We start from the raw sequence: 17,545 nt of genomic DNA, 5'->3' as shown, positions 1-17,545 counted from the left end.
CTCTCTCTCTCTCTCTCTCTCCTTCACTCTCTCTCTCTCTCTCTCTCTCTCTCTCTCTCTCTCCTTCACTCTCTCTCTCTCTCTCTCTCTCTCTCCTTCACTCTCTCTCTCTCTCTCTCTCTCTCTCTCCTTCACTCTCTCTCTCTCTCTCTCTCTCGCTCACTCTCTCTCTCTCTCTCTCTCTCTCTCTCGCTCACTCTCTCTCTCTCTCTCTCTCTCGCTCACTCTCTCTCTCTCTCTCTCTCTCTCTCGCTCACTCTCTCTCTCTCTCTCTCTCTCTCTCGCTCACTCTCTCTCTCTCTCTCTCTCGCTCACTCTCTCTCTCTCTCTCTCTCTCGCTCACTCTCTCTCTCTTTCTCTGAGCTCCAATTGGATATTCTTACATGAGAAGGTTTTTTAGAATATTTATCAGCTGACATAAACCTTTATTTTGTATCCATTGGATATAATTATATATTATGGATAATATATTCATTCATAATTTTTTCAACTTTGTCACCTAGATAGTGAGTGAGATTTAATGGATTTTGATTGCAATCAATGGGTTGATTGTTTGTTTGGATTATGCGATGTGGGTTCACAATGCGCTGCGCTTCCAAAATAAGAAACAATCACCTGCGCTGCCGTAAGTTTGCGCCAATGCAACGAGCTATAAGCTGGTTGCAGGTCTTTTATTTAGTTTTATTTATTTAGCTTTTCTGCCTTTATTGATAGTATTACAGTGAAGATAGGACAGGAAACAGGGAGAGAGAGATGGGGAGTGACACGCAAAGGACTCGAACCCGCGACACGCCGCCAGGCTGCATTAGCCCCTTATATGTGGTATGCGCCCCCAGTGAGGAGAGAGTTACAGTAGTCGAGTTTTGATATGACTGATGTCTGGATGAGGAGCTGGGCTGACTCCTGGGTGAGGAGGGGTCTGATTCTATGGATGTTATAGAGTGTGAACCTACAGGATCGGGTGACTGATGCAATGTGTGCCTTGAATGATAGCTGGCTGTCCAGGACCACACCAAGGTGCTTAGCAGGTTGAACCGAAGTCACCAGGGCGTTAATGGAACTAGTGAGATCCTGCATGGGGCAGGACCTAGCTGGGAAGAAGAGAAGCTCTGTCTTATCTTGTTCCTCCGCTGTATCAGTCTGGACTTCGGCCCATAGGCAGAGAGTTCACTAGTAAGAGACCTCACAACTGAATAAAGTTTAATGGGTTTATTGAACGATAAGGGGTGGATGTGATTGTGTACTATGAGGAACCCAGGTAGGGTGAGACTCAGGGTGGGGGTGTAGTCTATCGATGGTTCATTGGAAAGGCTGTCTCTCCTCCGACAATGCCCCCTGGGTTCCTGGAAGAAGTAGAGAAAAAATATAGAAAAAAGGGGGGTGTTTGTTGGGGTGGATGGAGGGTTTGTTCCAGACCACGTTAGTAGTAGGAACGACTAAGTGATAGCTCGCAGGTGTATTTATACTGTGGTGATTACAGCGGGGATTGGCTGCAGGCCGATAAGAGGAGGCAGGTTTGATAAGATGATTGAGAGCGGGGGAGTGGCTGTGATAGAAGGTGTGTGGACTCATGAGATGAATGAGCGGGGGAGTGGCTGTGATAATCAGTGTGAGGTCTCTACTCCCGAACCTATGTTGTCTGTGACTGCATTTCAACTGTTGTCCGTACAACAGTGAAAAGCAGCCGATACAGTATCTGCCATCAACTGACATGCTTGTGCTAAGGACACAGGTGCATCCTTATGCACGCAAATGTGCACATGAGGTGGGCACGGTGGTGCTGTGGTTAGCACTTCGCCTCACAGTTAGAAGGTCCTGGGTTCGATTCCCGCCGGGGGAAGCTGTGGGCGCTGGGGGCGTGTTCCTCCACCCGCGTCATCAGCACCCACACCCTAGGTGGGGTTGGCGATAGGGCCTCTCTGTGGTGAGTTTGCATGTTCTCCCCGTGTCTCCTTGGGCATAGGCCCCCCACACAAAAACATGCAGTAGTCCTGGTTTCTATACTACCTCCCCCTAGCCAGCCGGGTGCTCCCCAATGTCCCCTGGCGCGGCAGGGGGAGAGCGGAAACCAGGACTACAGGTTAGGTAGTCACCGGGTGAGAAAAATGGGTTGCAAAAACCGTGGGATAAAAAATATATATAAAAAAAAGGTGCACATGAGAGAAACCTGGCAATGTGTACAACGATGGAGGAGTCTTCTTCCCCCGTGTACCTTATAAATTAATGTCATTATACCATTTTTATAATGTCAGTGGGGTGTATGGCAGTGCCTTCTGGCATTTACATATTAGAATATAAATGTGAAATTAAATGTAAATCAGGTTGGAGAAGGTGGACTATTCTCACTGGGATGGGGGGGTAATTAAATTCAACCACCCACAGAGCAAGAGCGCGAGGGGGAGAGAATGAGAGAATTTTATTGCGGGTCAAAAGGCCAAATTATCGCACACAGAGAGACGGTAATGGGCACGGATATGTACACATTCACTGGAGCGTGCGTATGTGCTTGTACTATTCATGATTTCACATGCAACCCACATGCATTCGTGACCCCACAGGCATACAGCGCTCACAGGGCGAGCGGGAGTGCATTGGCCAGTGTGGTCAGTATACAGCAGGGGTCTTCAACAGGGGGTCCGGGACCCTTAGGGGGTCCTCAGAGTTACTACAGGGGGTCCTCCAAATCTTTCAATCCCTTTATATTAACAACTTGAACCCTAGTGTCCATATTCTGAGAACTATAGCCAAAAATAGCCGATCTACAAGCTTGTAGATCGGCTATTTTCTGCAAAGAGGTTTGGTGTAGAGGGGGAAAAAGAGCAGACTAAGTACAGAGTAAAAGGTCAGGTTTATTTTTGTAATGACGGCTCAAGTGGTTAAATATCTGAAAACACAAATTGACATAAATCCAAAATACACTGGGCTGATTGTGCTGTCAAACAATGAAACTATATGAAATCTATGAAAATGTTCCCTGCTTCATCTCTCTCTCAACTAAGGGGTCCTTGGCCTGAAAACGTTGAAGACCCCTGGCTGGTATACAGTATGCCTGCTAGTCATCATCCTTGCCACATAGTGGGACCTAGTAGCCCTGACACAAGACCTTGTCCAGTCTCACACGCACGCACACACGCATGCATAGACACGGCTTACTTTGCTTCATTAATTTAAATGCAATAAACTGAGTTTCCTGCATAATCACAGTTGACCAGAATGACCCCAAAACACCCCATCTCACCAATTGGGATTAATTAGCAGGGGCCTGAACAGTAACCCAAACTTTAAAGATTTTTGGAGGTCATCTGAATAAGAATATGTCAATTTTTCGGATGATAATGGAGGCAATCATTTTTAGTTTCTCTCTAGTTTCTTTTAAAAGGGAATTAAATACAGATACCATTCTTAGCTAAGCTTATCTAAGACCCTTTTTATTAAGACAAATTTGCTGTCTGGAAAAAGACTTTGCACTATTTTTAATTGCACCACTATTGAATCTATTGAGTCGTGCTTTTTCTATCACAGTCTGCTACGGCCAAACCACGGTAAAAGAGGAACCACAGACTAAGATCAAAAGATTGAGCCTCACGTCCCTTAGAAGACCCATTATTTATTGGGCACTTGAGCCGCGGACCACCAATTGATGATGAGATTAACCTCTCAGATCCCAAAGATAGAATCTTTTGTTATTGTTGGCTAAAGATTTTATCAACAATTCCATGCTGTATTGATGTTGGTACCATGGGAGAGATAACAGGCAAACGTAGATCAAAATAACTATTCTTCTACATTCTGTAATTGTGCAGACTTCTTGCAAATTAAAGTTATACCATGTAACTTTTTTTTATAAAACAAATCTTAAAATTGTCCTAACTGTTAAATCGCTAAAGTTTTAGAACACCCACTCCGTTATTTTCAGCTTCTAAAGCCTTCTCTTTATATGTTTTCTATGATCCTGGCCGGGGTCCGGTTTTCGCGGAAAAATAGCGTCATCTGCATCATCTGTATACGTTGTGTATACGTTGGCCAATAACATCGCGGATCATACACACATGATACACTACCGGCCAATCACAGCTTATCTTCCGTGTCTTCAGGAAGTAGCCTCGCTCAGCTACAGTGTTTACAATGGTGAAGGATTCTTAACCTCTTAATCCCCAAATCCTGGCCAGAAAATTACGTTCTACCATGCGTTCTACCTCTCCACGGATTCGTATCGGTCGCGGTGGTTTGCGGCGCCGCTCCGCGACGACTCCGGGCGAAAAACGGGCGAAAAAAGCAATACCGCTAATGACCACTAGTTTAGCAACTTACACAGTATAGCTTTAAGTAATGCAGATGTTTAACTATAAATTAACTCTTGAGAGCGTAAAATGAACCCTTACGGGTCCATTTGGTTTCATTTTACGCTGTCAAGAGTTAAAGATATATAAGGGTCTGTTTGGTTACCAACTCTAAATCATTTAGCTGGGGACCACCTGGAACCCCCTCAAGGACCACTGGTTGTCCCCGGACCACTGGTTGAGAACCACTGATCTACTACAGTACGTAAGACAATCTATTCAATATAATATCTGACCCTTCCCACCATTTACTTCCCCATCCAGTCTCTCATATAGAGTGTATGCGCGTGACATCATCATCATCATATGCAGAAGTTATGCGGGAACGCCTACTGAGTGGCAACAAAGGACTTTCTGGCCTTGACAGCCCACACATCCAAACAGAAATGATGTTAAACTCACTTTGCCACTTGATTTGTCATTCACTTTATGCAGACTTTATACTGTCCTTCAAAGGCAGAGTGCAGTAACTATGTTTTCGGACACACCGACTTATTTGTGTCGCCCAGCGGTCAAATTATTGGGGGATGAACAGTTAGCTCAAGAAAAGATATACAATCAGTGTAATATCACTTTTATGTCTTTATCTCGTTTGGCTGATCAGCTGTAACACTCTTTTAAACCAATTTTTTTGTGAAATTCGAAAACGTAGTTACTGCACTCTGCCTTTGTAGGGCAGACAACTATTCCACAATCTCTGAATGCTATATTGAGTGAAACTACAGCCTAAAAGGAAGAGTCACCTGTTTGTCTTTTCCGTTCACTTTAAAAATAATTAAACTAGTTTTTAATTTCCATTTAATTGTATTTCCTATATGTAAGCTATATAGGCTCTGATTATTTTCAATTAAAATTAGGACAATTATTTGCTAAACATACTAAACAGAAGCGTCTCATTTTCAGAGCTTCCTTTCAGTGATGTGTACTAGATTTTCTCTGAGGTGTACGCTAATTCTACCTGCGTGTGGTGGTCGGCCGAGATACGCTACCGTTTTCAATGGTTAGTAGAGGGCTACGCTTTCTTTCAAAAATAATTCTGGCCTAGCTGTCCAGGCGCATACCACATATGCTCTGATGATGACAGCGTGTCGTGGGTTCGAATCCCGATCCCGATGACCCTTTGCTGCATGTCACTCCCCATCTCTCTCCCTGTTTCCTGGCTACCTACTGTACTATGAATGAAGGCAGAAAAGCCCCAAAAATATATATTAAAGAAGACTGCATTGACTGTATTAAGGAAGCATTTCAAAATTGTACTCTTGGTTTGTAACCATATTTATTTGGTTAATACTACACTGTTTTTACATGGCTTCATGTACAGTATGTTTGTACTTTGAACCTTGAACAGTGAGGTGCCGCAAGTTGCCTAAAGTCGCCTGACAAGTACCAAGATTTACAGCATCTAATACTGGCACAGTGGGGATCCATTGAGGATAAGCTGAAAGCAACACGCGCGCTTAACACTTAATGCCAACGTTCCTTTAGGAAGGTCTATGTGACCGAAACGTAGATTTGTTTTTAATCATTTTAATGCAGTGCTACAGTAATCTGTGTGTGTGTGTGTGTGTGTGTGTGTGTGTGTGTGTGTGTGTGTGTGAGTGTGCGTGCGTGCGTGCGTGCGTGCACGCGTGCGTGCGTGCATGCGTGCGTGCACGCGAGCGCGTGTGTGTGTGTGTCCGTTTGTTTTATCCATGGCATGATCCTCTGTATATTTATGTGCTGAGCACATTCACACTCCTGTCAAAAGAAACCAGAGTGTCCCATGCATGTCCTGCAAGGGGTGACAGTCATGGCTCATCTTTCAGACAAGCAATCTCCATGCACATGATGTGCAGCCATGCAATCAGCTTGGCAAGGCCTCAAAATGGGCAACTGCTCCTCCCAGTAGGGAGTGGGTTTAGATTAAAGTGGCCCCTAGGTTAACACTTTAGATGTTATGTTGTGTGGGTGCGTGCGTGCGTGTGCCCATGCGTGCGCGCCATATACGTGCGTTATGAAGAAATGTGGTCCTGAAGACAACTATAGTAACAGGTACAGGGGCGTCACAAGGGGTAGGAAAGTGGGACTGAGTTACTAGGGCCCAAGGTGGTGGAGGGCCGTAATTATTTTATACTTTAGCTATTGAAAAATAGCAGATATACAAGCTCACAGCGCGGCACCGAGTGCCGCGCTGCGAGCTTGTAGATCTGCTATTTTTGAAAAGTCGTGAAAATGTGTGCAAATCTTTGAATATATGTATTTTTTAAGCGAACATTTGTAACTCAAATTTTGCTTCTGGGGGGTCCCTGGAACTCAATATTTTGAGATGGGGGTCCGTGGCCAAATACATACCATTTTGGGGGTCCTGCACATAGAAATATAGTTTTTTTGAAATATTCAAAGATTTTCATGATTTTTCAAAAATAGCAGATCTACAAGCTCGCAGCGCGGCACTTGGTGCCGCGCTGTGAGCTTGTATATCTGCTATTTTTCAATAGTTAAAGCACAGGGGCCCCCGCAGTGAATCCTTGCAACCAGGGCCCAGAATTTGGTGCGACACCCCTGAACAGGTACTACCACAGAACCGGACTTTGCCAGATGTTTATACACTATGTCTGTGGACAGATTTTGTCGGTGCACGATGCAGTCAAAAGTGTTGAGATCAGAATGATGGCCGATTAAGAGGGGTAGGAGAAGGGGCCTAAGTTACCTCAAGTAAAAGTAGAAATACTCTGTGACAAGTGAAAGTCCGGGAATTAAAAATTTACTTGAGTAAAAGTACAAAAGTATTGGCCTCAAAATGTACTTAAAGGGATTTTTTTCTATAACATTTCTTTTTAATAATAGTTTTTTGTATTTAATTTTTTCCATTTGCCCAAATAATTATTAAAAATAAATGAAAAGAGTTATGGAAAAAGCACGGCATGCTCACCTATTAGGAGGGTATTATGAGTCACCAGAAATATGGGTGTTTTTAATGAATCTATCATGGTTAAAATGGAGTTTGAAGTTACAATGGGTGTGTGTGTGGAGAGAGGCCCATAAGCTGTTTCCCTGTTGAAAGTGGAATATCCCTTTAAAGTGGAGTACAAGTAGAATATTTGGATCCAAGATGTTGTGTTGTAAAAGTAAAAGTGTTGTAAATTGGAAATGCTCAAGTAAAGTACAGTACAATCACCATAAAATTGTGCTTAAGTACAGAACTAAGAATGTACTTAGTTTCTTCCCGCCACAGCTCCTTCCCATGCAGCTGCCCCTGCCTGCAGAGCCCACCTCTGCCAGCCAGGTCAGCCGGCCTCAGGCCTCTGGTCTCCTGAGAGGGAGTGGGAGGCCGGGTGGACCTGGCTGCTCACACTGGGGAGGTCTCTGACCAGTCAAGACAGCAGCCCAGCGGACTCTGGGCTCCGACAAGGAGGGGGGGAAGGTGGTGCAGTTGGCTGGCAAAGCTGTGGAAATGTAGCCTGGCGGGGCCCGACGTCATACCGTGTTCACTCACTCATTCCTTCCACAGTATAACGTCTGGCCTTCGGCCTATTGGCAGCTTGAAAAGTGGGCGGGAGTACTTGCCTTGACAGAAAGACTCCTCTAACCAATCAGTGTAGCAAAACATCTCTCAGCCAGTCGGCCGATGAACTCCGCTAGCGCATCCCCCACGGTCCTTTTTAATTGTTGTAATTGATTCAATAACTGCACTTATTGCTTGCATCGCGAGGGCAGCCATTGTTGTTTTGAAAATGCTGCAGCATGCATCTACGTCACCGTCTACACATGGACCAATCAGGGAAAGCTTTTCACTTGTTGTCAGGAAGACTACGTTTGTTGTGCCCCGATCAGAAAATAATCAGGATACTCGCTAGGGATGGCCAACGGCTAACCGTTACCGTTAAACCGATAAGAAATTGGTTACCGGTAAGCACTAACGGTTAATTTTGACCGATAAAAAAGAAAAGGAAAAGAAAATCAACCCATGTGTCACACCAAAAGCCCCGTACACCATTATCTACGCAACATCAAGTCATCAGCCATGCAACTATACGCGCTGTGGTCACATTTCTGGACACCAATGTCTGTGTAACATCCATGCATTCATACAACTGCGAGTCTGCCGCTGCGCGACGCTGCTTGATTTGGCTGTACACGCTGACTTGTTCATCAGGAAACAAATGCTCCCTCGTCGATTGGATTTTACAAAACAGACCTGCGTCGTCACATTGAATTCTGTTTAAGAAGAGCTTAAAACACAACTTTCTAATGTTACATGTTGATGACGTGAGGAACGCTAAAGTCGTCTTGGTTTATGCTATGCGAAAATAACAAAGCTCAGAGTCGCAAATTCAATGATCGCTGCATCAGCACACACAAAACACGATCGAGAGAGAAATAAATGAATGAAATGAACATCACGTTTAGCCGATATAACCATTCCAAAAGTCATACGATTGGAAGTTATTGCTACATGCGGCTACATGCGTCTCGCTGCTGCTTTTGTTAGGCGACAGCCAGGGTCCAGGGAGTGCACAGAATTTTAGAGAGGCATGGGCTGACATTTCTAAAAGGGCCTTTTCAGACGGATAAAAGTTAAGGGCTCAAGCCCCTTTTGCTGTATGTGCGCACGTGCCTGGCGACCAGCGCATCACATTACAGACTTATCATTTCAATCCCACCGTTTCTTTGCAAAAACACATTTCTTTTAGAAAACATTTGTATTCTTGTTTCTCCCAGTTTTATTGTTTTTAAAGGAGTAGTTCACCCCCAAAATGACTTTTTTTCTATTGATTACTCATGCCATGGAGAGTAGAGTTCAATAATATTGTTTGGTTTTTGTCACATTCCTAAGACAAAAATTTGTAAATAGTAAATTTACCTCCATTGATTCCGGATGGTGACCCGTTTCGAAACGGGTCACCATCCGGAACGAATGGGGGTAAATTTATTGTTATCAAATTTTTGTCTTAGGAATGCGACAAAAAACTAAAAATATTATTGAACTCTACTCTCCATGGCATGAGTAATCAATAGAAAAAAAGTCATTTTGGGGGTGAACTACTCCTTTAATGTGTAAATATAGCACTTTATTATGGGGAAAAACGTGTGTAGGGCTATTTTCCTTTTTTAAATCGCTAAAATAGCGCATTTTTGAACACATTTCCTTAACGGTTAACGGTTAATTAACTGATAAGGCCTGATGGTTATCGGTTAAGAAAAAATCTCCATTTGGCCATCCCTAATACTCGCTGCCTATGCCGGGAAGGCCAGACGTTATACTGTGGAAGGAATGAGTGAGTGAACACAGTATGACGTCGGGCCCCGCCAGGCTAGTGGAAATGTGCCTCCGCCATTCATTTGTCATTCGTTCTTGTTTGATAATGCTTAAGCCTCACCCACTCATTTCTTAATTCTGAATAAAATGTAATTTTTCTCAATCTGTACGGTAGAGTATGTTAAAACTCATTCCGTGCCAAAGACGTCATTGTTGACGTCACAAATGTTGACCCTGATGGTCAAGATTCAATTCATCCCCTGAGCAAATTAGCGGCACTTGAGATGGAAACCGGCTTCAAATCCGGCGTAGCAGAGGAAGAATTACATAGTGCTGCTTTTAGTAATATACAAAAGTTATATCGTCACTGTCCGGCAGAAACCTCGTATCTCCAAGTTTCAAATGTGTACGTTTTTTCGTAAAGTAAAGCCCTGTTTCATCATACAAGACTGTTGCACAAGACTAGAGAAAATAGCAGATCTACGCGCGAGGCGTTGTGTGCTTTTAGATTGTCAATTTTCACTTTTAGAACGATAAATACAAAACTAACTGTTTTGGACATACAAGGTTTCCACCCGATAACGACGATATGACAGTATACTTTTCAAGGGGTTTAGCTTGCCACAGCGTCATTTCTTGTTCATTTTCTGCCTGGGAAGGCTGGGGCAGTCGGCTTTGGCTGGGGCAGCTTGGCGTGGATGGAGATGTAGAGCAGGGAACGACTGATTCAAGCAGTCACGCCTAGCCAACGTATGAATGGTGCTGGGTTGCTAGGAGACCAATACAACCGCTCATCCCAACATTTTTCGCTCCGTCCGGCTCAATGTTATCATTTATTTGGAAAAATCCATTTATCGCAGATTCTTTTCCCAGATTGCGTTTTTTGGTCAAAACAAGCTTCTTTCTACGGACCCTAGCTAAAGAACGCAACTCAGAATCTTTCTTCTACGGGTGAAGAAAATAATGATCGCCCACTCGGCCATGTGCTTTTTGTTTACATCCTGGCCACATCGTGCGTTCCTGTTACCGGTGAAAATAAGGTAAAAACACTGAAAAGCCCTGTCAGAGGTGGATGAATTAATTAATGAATACCTGGCTGGCAGAGAATTCTTTTCCTTCTTTTTTATATACTGTACCGTAGATAATGGAAGGGTATAAGTCTGAACAATATTCTTAGGTTTAAATGCACTCCTTGCCTAAATAATTTCTTTGGGCTACAGCAGTTAGGGTATTGCCCAGGGGTCTTCAACATTTTCAGGCCAAGGACCGCTTTACTGAGAGGGAGACCCCAGTACAAAATTGTGATTTTCATTGATTTCATGAAAGCACTGTCATCAGTCTATGACATTTAACCACTTAAATCGCAGATACTTAGTAAATTTGACCTTTTCACTATACACCAAACCTATTTGCCAACAATAGCAGCTCTACAAGCTCTCAATGCCTGGCACTGCGAGGCGTTGAGAGCTTGTAGAGCTGCTATTTTTGGCAAAATTCTCCTCAGAAGAAGGGATGCGAGGGTCCAAGTTGTTCATTGAAAATAATGATCCTATCATACAAAGATTTGGTGGCCCACCTGAAGTAACTCTGAGGACCCCCTAGGGGTCCCGGACCCCTTGGTATAGCCTATATACAGTAGTACAAAAAATATAGTTTTACATATTGCACCAGCGGAGTCTCCAGCTGAGTCTTCTATTGACCAGTTACCCGGTCATCAAATCATTGGCTCAGGAATGCAAAAGATAAATAAACAAGAATCTCCGTGATTGAACTTCTCCTTTAAACAGATGCTCTTATCCAGAACGAATTACAAATTGGAAGATTGTAGTGTCTAAACAACATTCTGGGTAAATAACATACTTCTGTGGATGCATCTGTGGACCAGGATACGTCAAGTACCTGTACATAGCGCAATGTGTGAACAACCAACATAGCCGCATAATATATCTTTCAAAATAAGCAGCAAGTAGTTTTGTGCTGTCTCAAGTGTCTGACAAGAATGACATGAAAAGCAACTGTCAAAAGTTGCATTGTTGGTATAGTCTTAACATTTTCACTTCGTTCGTTGAACCTAGTGTTCTGTCACTGCCGTCATGGAGAGATGGGAACTCTCGTTCTCATCCAAATCAAACATGCCAAAGAAAGTAGCCATCTTTTCCTCAAGGTAAACAGACTAGCTAGAGGCATTCAGCTGGTTACCACGAGGGATGACAGCAGAGAGCTGTCAGATGACAGCCTGTTCCAAAGACATCTCCTCCTGACACTTTGTTTGAGCACACAAATGCTTCAGTGTCTTCTGACACTTGTGCAATATCTGTCAGCATTTTGTCTGGTGACTATAAAAACACTGTGTTTTAGCATCTCACCACATCTCACATTCAATGTCCGGTGATTCTAATGCTGAAGCTTCCTTGCTGACACATGCACTAATTACTGCACTTAACGTTATTACTGTAATTTAACAATACTAGCCCTTACCCGTTCAAAGATATGAGCTCCAAAATGATGTGCAGTGTGTGGGTTATGGGATGTGCACTGTGCATACAGTATATGAGGGATGGAAAGTAACTTTAACTGGTGCTTGCATGATAATATGTAGGAGCATCAATGTAAGAAATACCCGTTTCGTTTAATGGCTAACCCCCCCCCCCCCCCCCCCCCCCCCGCCCGCCTGCCCGCCTGCACACACACACACACTCCCCCCCCCCCCCGTGTGTGTGTGTGTGTGTGTGTGGGTTTGTGTGTGATTGTGCATGGCCTGAACAACAGCGCCCCTCCCTTAACATGTGTGGTCACAAAAGGTACTGTAGGCTAAATAGATATAGATACACCATAAAAATGCTATTATACAGCATACGATTTGTGAAAGTGACAAACGGGCTTCACAGTTATGTCAGGTGTGTTCATATGCTGATGGTGATGCGATTTCAGATCAATTGCTCCAGCCACCGAGGAGAAACGCTGTTTCATACAGACAGACACTCACTCAGACAGACATTCGCAAAATTATAGTATAGATGCTAGATGAAGTGTGGTGACGTGGTCCGCTGGAAAATGTGTGCTGGAGTGTACATTTTGTCATTTGGAATAGGCTCTGGAGTCTTGCAGTCCACATTCTTCTGCCTATTAGTCTGGGACCTACAGGCCCAAAAGCTCTGTGATGTCTTGCCATACTTTTTATTTCCGTTTCATCTATTAGTTTGGTCATTAACTCATAGCTCAGGGGTAGAGAAACCGTTATTAGAGCACGAAGGGTTCCCAGTTCGAATCCGGGCTCCCCCTGAGTTAATGTCGAAGAGTCCTTGAGCAAGACTCTGAACCCCTAATTGCTCCCGGTGAGTAGGTTGGTGCCTTGCATGGTTTCCTCCACCATCGGTGTATGAATGTGTGCGTGAATGGGTGAATGTAATGCACAATCTATGTAAAGCGCCTTGGATAAAAGCGCTATATAAATGCACCATTTACCATTTTAAAAAAGTTTTTTTTTCTATAGTTGTAGCCATCTCAAAATAGCCATTTTCACCAAAATCAAGCTGGAAAACAGAAACAAATTGAGATTTTGACCTTTTTGTGATTGGTCTCTTTTCAAGCGGATAACTCAGTTGATATTTGTATTTATGGCTTCAGGCACTTATCACATAAGTGTACTAGTGTAATAAGTGTAATTGTAGGGCAATAACTGGAATTGTAGGGCAATAACTGGAATAGTGTAATAGGGCTGTAATAGGTCACCTCTTGCCCTTAGGGCGTCTTACTGACATCACACAAATAGAAATAAGCTTTTTACAGACTTTTATTCAACATTCAAGTGTTTTATCACAAATCTCTTCAACTCCTCCACACACACACACACACACACACACACACACACACACACACATACACACACACACACACACACACACACACACACACACACACACACACACACACACACACACACACGTATAACTTTATATAAGGCCTATGTGTATAACTGTAAATATGTTCCCCATTTTCATCTGTATTTATTTTATTTGTGGCACTTGCTTTGGCGATGTAAACGTATGTTTTCTCATGCCAATAAAGTTCCTTTGAATTGAATTGCTCTATGATTGCTGTGCGCAACTGCTGTGGATGGGAGAGAACTGATTGGGATCAAGTTACTCTGCCTGTTGCTGATCCGCTCTGGGTCTATACCGGATGGTTCTGGGTCTATACCGGATGGTTCTGGGTCTGTCCCGGATGGTTCTGGGTCTGTCCCGGATGGTTCTGGGTCTATACCGGATGGTTCTGGGTCTATACCGGATGGTTCTGGGTCTATACCGCATGGTTCTGGGTCTATACCGCATGGTTCTGGGTCTATACCGGATGCGGAAACGTTTCTTGCATGTATGCAGGGGCGTCACAAGGGGTAGGAAAGTGGGACTGAGTTACTGGGGCCTAAGGTGGAGGGGCCCTAATAACTTTATCTATTGAAAAATAGCAGATATACAAGCTCACAGCGTGGCACCGAGTGCCGCGCTGCGAGCTTGTAGATCTGCTATTTTTGAAAAGTTGTGAAAATGTGTGAAAATCTTTGAATATATGTATTTTTTAAGCGAACATTTCTAACTAAAATTTTGCTTCTGGGGGTCCTATGAACTAAATATTTTGAGATCGGGGTCCGTGGCCAAATACATATCATCTTGGGGGTCCTTGACATAGGTTTCTTGCACACATTTTCACGATTTTTCAAAAATAGCAGATCTACCGCGCTGTGAGCTTGTATATCTGCTATTTTTCAATAGTTAACATTCATGGGGGGCCCGCAGTGAATCCTTGTACCCAGGGCCCAGAATTTGGTGTGACGCCCCTGATGTATGTGAGTGTGTACATAACCGGATACAGTAGGCGGGCTTTAGAACGGATCACACAGTTTGATTAGCAATAGTAACCAGGCTTCCCACGGGTTCTGCGGAAAGCCTGGCGACGCACGAAAGTTTTAGGATGGAAAACAACAATAAACTTACTGTCAATGATGACGTTCGCGCTTGCGTTTCTTCCTCGTTGGACTCCACTCATGAAATGATCGTCGCGCTTGTGTTTCTTAGTTGTTGGACTGCACTCATCCTGGGATCCATCGTTTGTTTCGGACAAGGAGGAGAGTCAGGAGACAGATACTGCTGGGAGTTATATGGACGCAACCCTTTTCCTCAGACCTGGAATATCCACCGATTTCGGGGTCCCGGGGATGGCAAGAGAGGGCAATGGACGTGGTTTGTGGTGTGTGTTTTCCGACTCCACCGGGCCAAGGCACAGAGCACAACAAATCCATGGTCGCCTGACCAGGAGGACTCCGCCGGGGGACATTTTCTCCTTCTCTCCCGCAAGCAGGGCTTGATGATCGGGTTGGTGGTCGAGTGGACCGCCGCTGGCGCCGCGTCTTGTCTCGAGTAGGTGATGAGTTGCTTATGTGTTTGTAACCTCGCCTCACTGGGTGGGGGCCTGTTTCACGAAAGTAGAATAAACTAAGCTGGGATTTAAGACATATCCAGACTTGACAAAGCCTCCTCCATATAGCCTGGCTTATTCCGTTCCACTAACACCAAGCCAGGCTGAGAAGGAGAGACTTTGTTGAGCCAGGATCGTAAAGCCTGGCTCGACAAGGCATGGGCTTTTCTTTGGAAAGCCCATGCAGTCGAGCATCGATTCCTTGATCGTGACCAATCACGACACCGAAGAACAGAGCAGTGTTCTCTCCCTGCCTCCCCCCACATAAAAAAGACAGGCATGCTATAGCTGCTATCAGTGGTGAAAAAGTACTCACATGTTTTACTGAAGTAAAAGTATCAATACTGCAATGAAGAAATACTCTGTTAGTAAAAGTCCAGAATTAAAAATTTACTTGAGTAAAAGTATCAAAATGTACTTAAAGTACAAAAAGTAAAAGTACTCATTATGCAGATATCCCATTTCAAGTTTTCAAATGTAGGAAAATCTTTTGAAAATAGCAGATCTACATGCTCAGAATGCTTTGCATTGTGAGCTTGTAAATCTACAAAGTAACTAGTAACTAAAGTTTTCAAATAAATGTATTGGAGTAAAAGTACAGTATTTGGATCTGAGATGTATTGTGGAGTAGAAGTAAATAAAGTATTGGAAATTGGAAATACTCAAGTAATGTACAAATACCGCACGATTATACTTAAGTACAATACTTAAGTAAATGTACTTAGTTACTTTACACCACTGGCGGCTATAGAATAATCACACCTAGACAGGATGTTATATTACTCTTATCGCTAACTTCATTGAAAACACCCTTGCTACATTGTCAGCCATTTTTTTATAATCTCAAGAATTTCAGTAATATATTATCACACATCTAACATTATGAGCTATAGTGACATATCACATAAGTCATATGATTCATGATTTATTCACTATTTCAATAATAGGCTTATAATTAAATGTATTATATATTTTTGTATTTTTCATTTCAGTCTATATACTAACATAGGTGTTGAATTAAATGTGGAAAAAGTCACCATTGGACTAACAGCTATTTCACAAAACTTGAACAAAAAGGCACATGGATTAACATATCTTGGCTGTGAGCCTGGTCTGGAGCAGGCTAGCTTCAAAGCTTAATCTCCATGGTAACTAAGGTGGGATAACTTTCATGAAACCGAGTTCAGGCTTAAAATATCCAGGTTAACTGGCGAGGCTAATCTGCCAAGATAATTCAGCTTTCATGAAACCGATTGAGCTCTGACTCAGGCTTACTAAAGCCAGGATAGCTGATAAAGCCAGGCTTTATCCCTAATCTAGGTTTCGTGAAACGGGCCCAGGCTTTCTAATGTGTTTGTAGTGGGTTGTTTTGGTTCAGAGAGGCTGAGACTTTGTTCCAAGGGTGTCGGACCAAATTCTGGGCCCTGGGTACAAGGATTCACTGCGGGCCCCCCATGAATGTTCTTCATAGGGGGATTTCAAAAGAATATATATACAAGCTCACAGCACGGCACCGAGTGTCGCGCTGCAAGCTTGTAGATCTGCTATTTTTCAATAGCAAAAGTATAAAATAATGAAGGCCCTTCCACCTTGAGCCCTAGTAACTTTTCCCCTTGTGACGCCCCTGCTCTGATCTCCGTTGTTGTCTGGCTGGGACATAATATTTAGTTGTGGAGACTTTGGGGGGTTATGGAGCTGTGTGTTGTGTTGGCACATGGCAGGTCATGGCTTTTTCATGTGAAAATGTAACTGGATTGTGTTTGATTTATGCAGAATGGTCTCAGATCCAGCTGCTCTGTTTACGTTGTTGCTTCTGCTAGCCCCCGCACCAGGCACGTGCACACATAGACATCAAAGGGGGCTTGAGCCCCTGCCCTTTTATCCGTCTGTAAAAACTGCCCTCCTCAAACTATGAATGCATTTTTTTTATTATGGTAAAAGAAATGCAAATGTCCCCTTTCCATACCATAACTGAAGGCTGCATTCAAGAGAATTGTCCACCAAAAAGGCCCTTTTAGAAATGTCAGCCCCTGCCTCTCTAACATTCTCTGCACGTCCCTGCCTCACACCCCTCTGCACGCCTGTGCCGCTGTCTGCACTCTGCGTGCTGCAGTCTGCCACTCGAAATGCCTTCACTGTGGGTTATGGGGAGATTTATTCATTTTTATTGAGATTTATACATTATTAAACTCTTGTTTTCAATCACACTTACTTTGATGAGTGATATTTGTGGTTCCCTTTATGGCAGAAGGCTCAAACTTTGTCACAGGCTGGGGAAGAGTGTAATTAAACATTACATTATATAAAAGCAAATTCTCTGAATTATCGGGCCTGGCGGAGAGGGACATTGGCATGTTCTCGGGACAATCGGGGGAGGCGGTAAATGAGTTAAGAAACATCACGAAAAAAAGTTATGGTCATTTGTATATTCACTGTCCCATTGACTCCACTATACAGTAAAAGCTTTTTTTGGATGAGTCATCACTTTTCACAG

General features: G+C 43.5%; 1 protein-coding gene across 1 annotated transcript in view; it reads left to right on the top strand.

The window, feature by feature from the left end:
• Positions 1 to 17,545, top strand: part of dpy19l3 (dpy-19 like C-mannosyltransferase 3) — a gene marked incomplete at its 5' end in the record, with an annotated part of 81,194 nt that overhangs the window by 54,063 nt on the left and 9,586 nt on the right. The window lies entirely within an intron of this gene.

Source organism: Nannobrachium achirus (genome assembly GCF_963921795.1).
Source record: "Nannobrachium achirus genome assembly, chromosome: 7".
Lineage (NCBI taxonomy): Eukaryota > Metazoa > Chordata > Actinopteri > Myctophiformes > Myctophidae > Nannobrachium > Nannobrachium achirus.
Note: the sequence above shows the minus strand (reverse complement) of the source record. Positions and strands in the feature narration are given on the sequence as shown.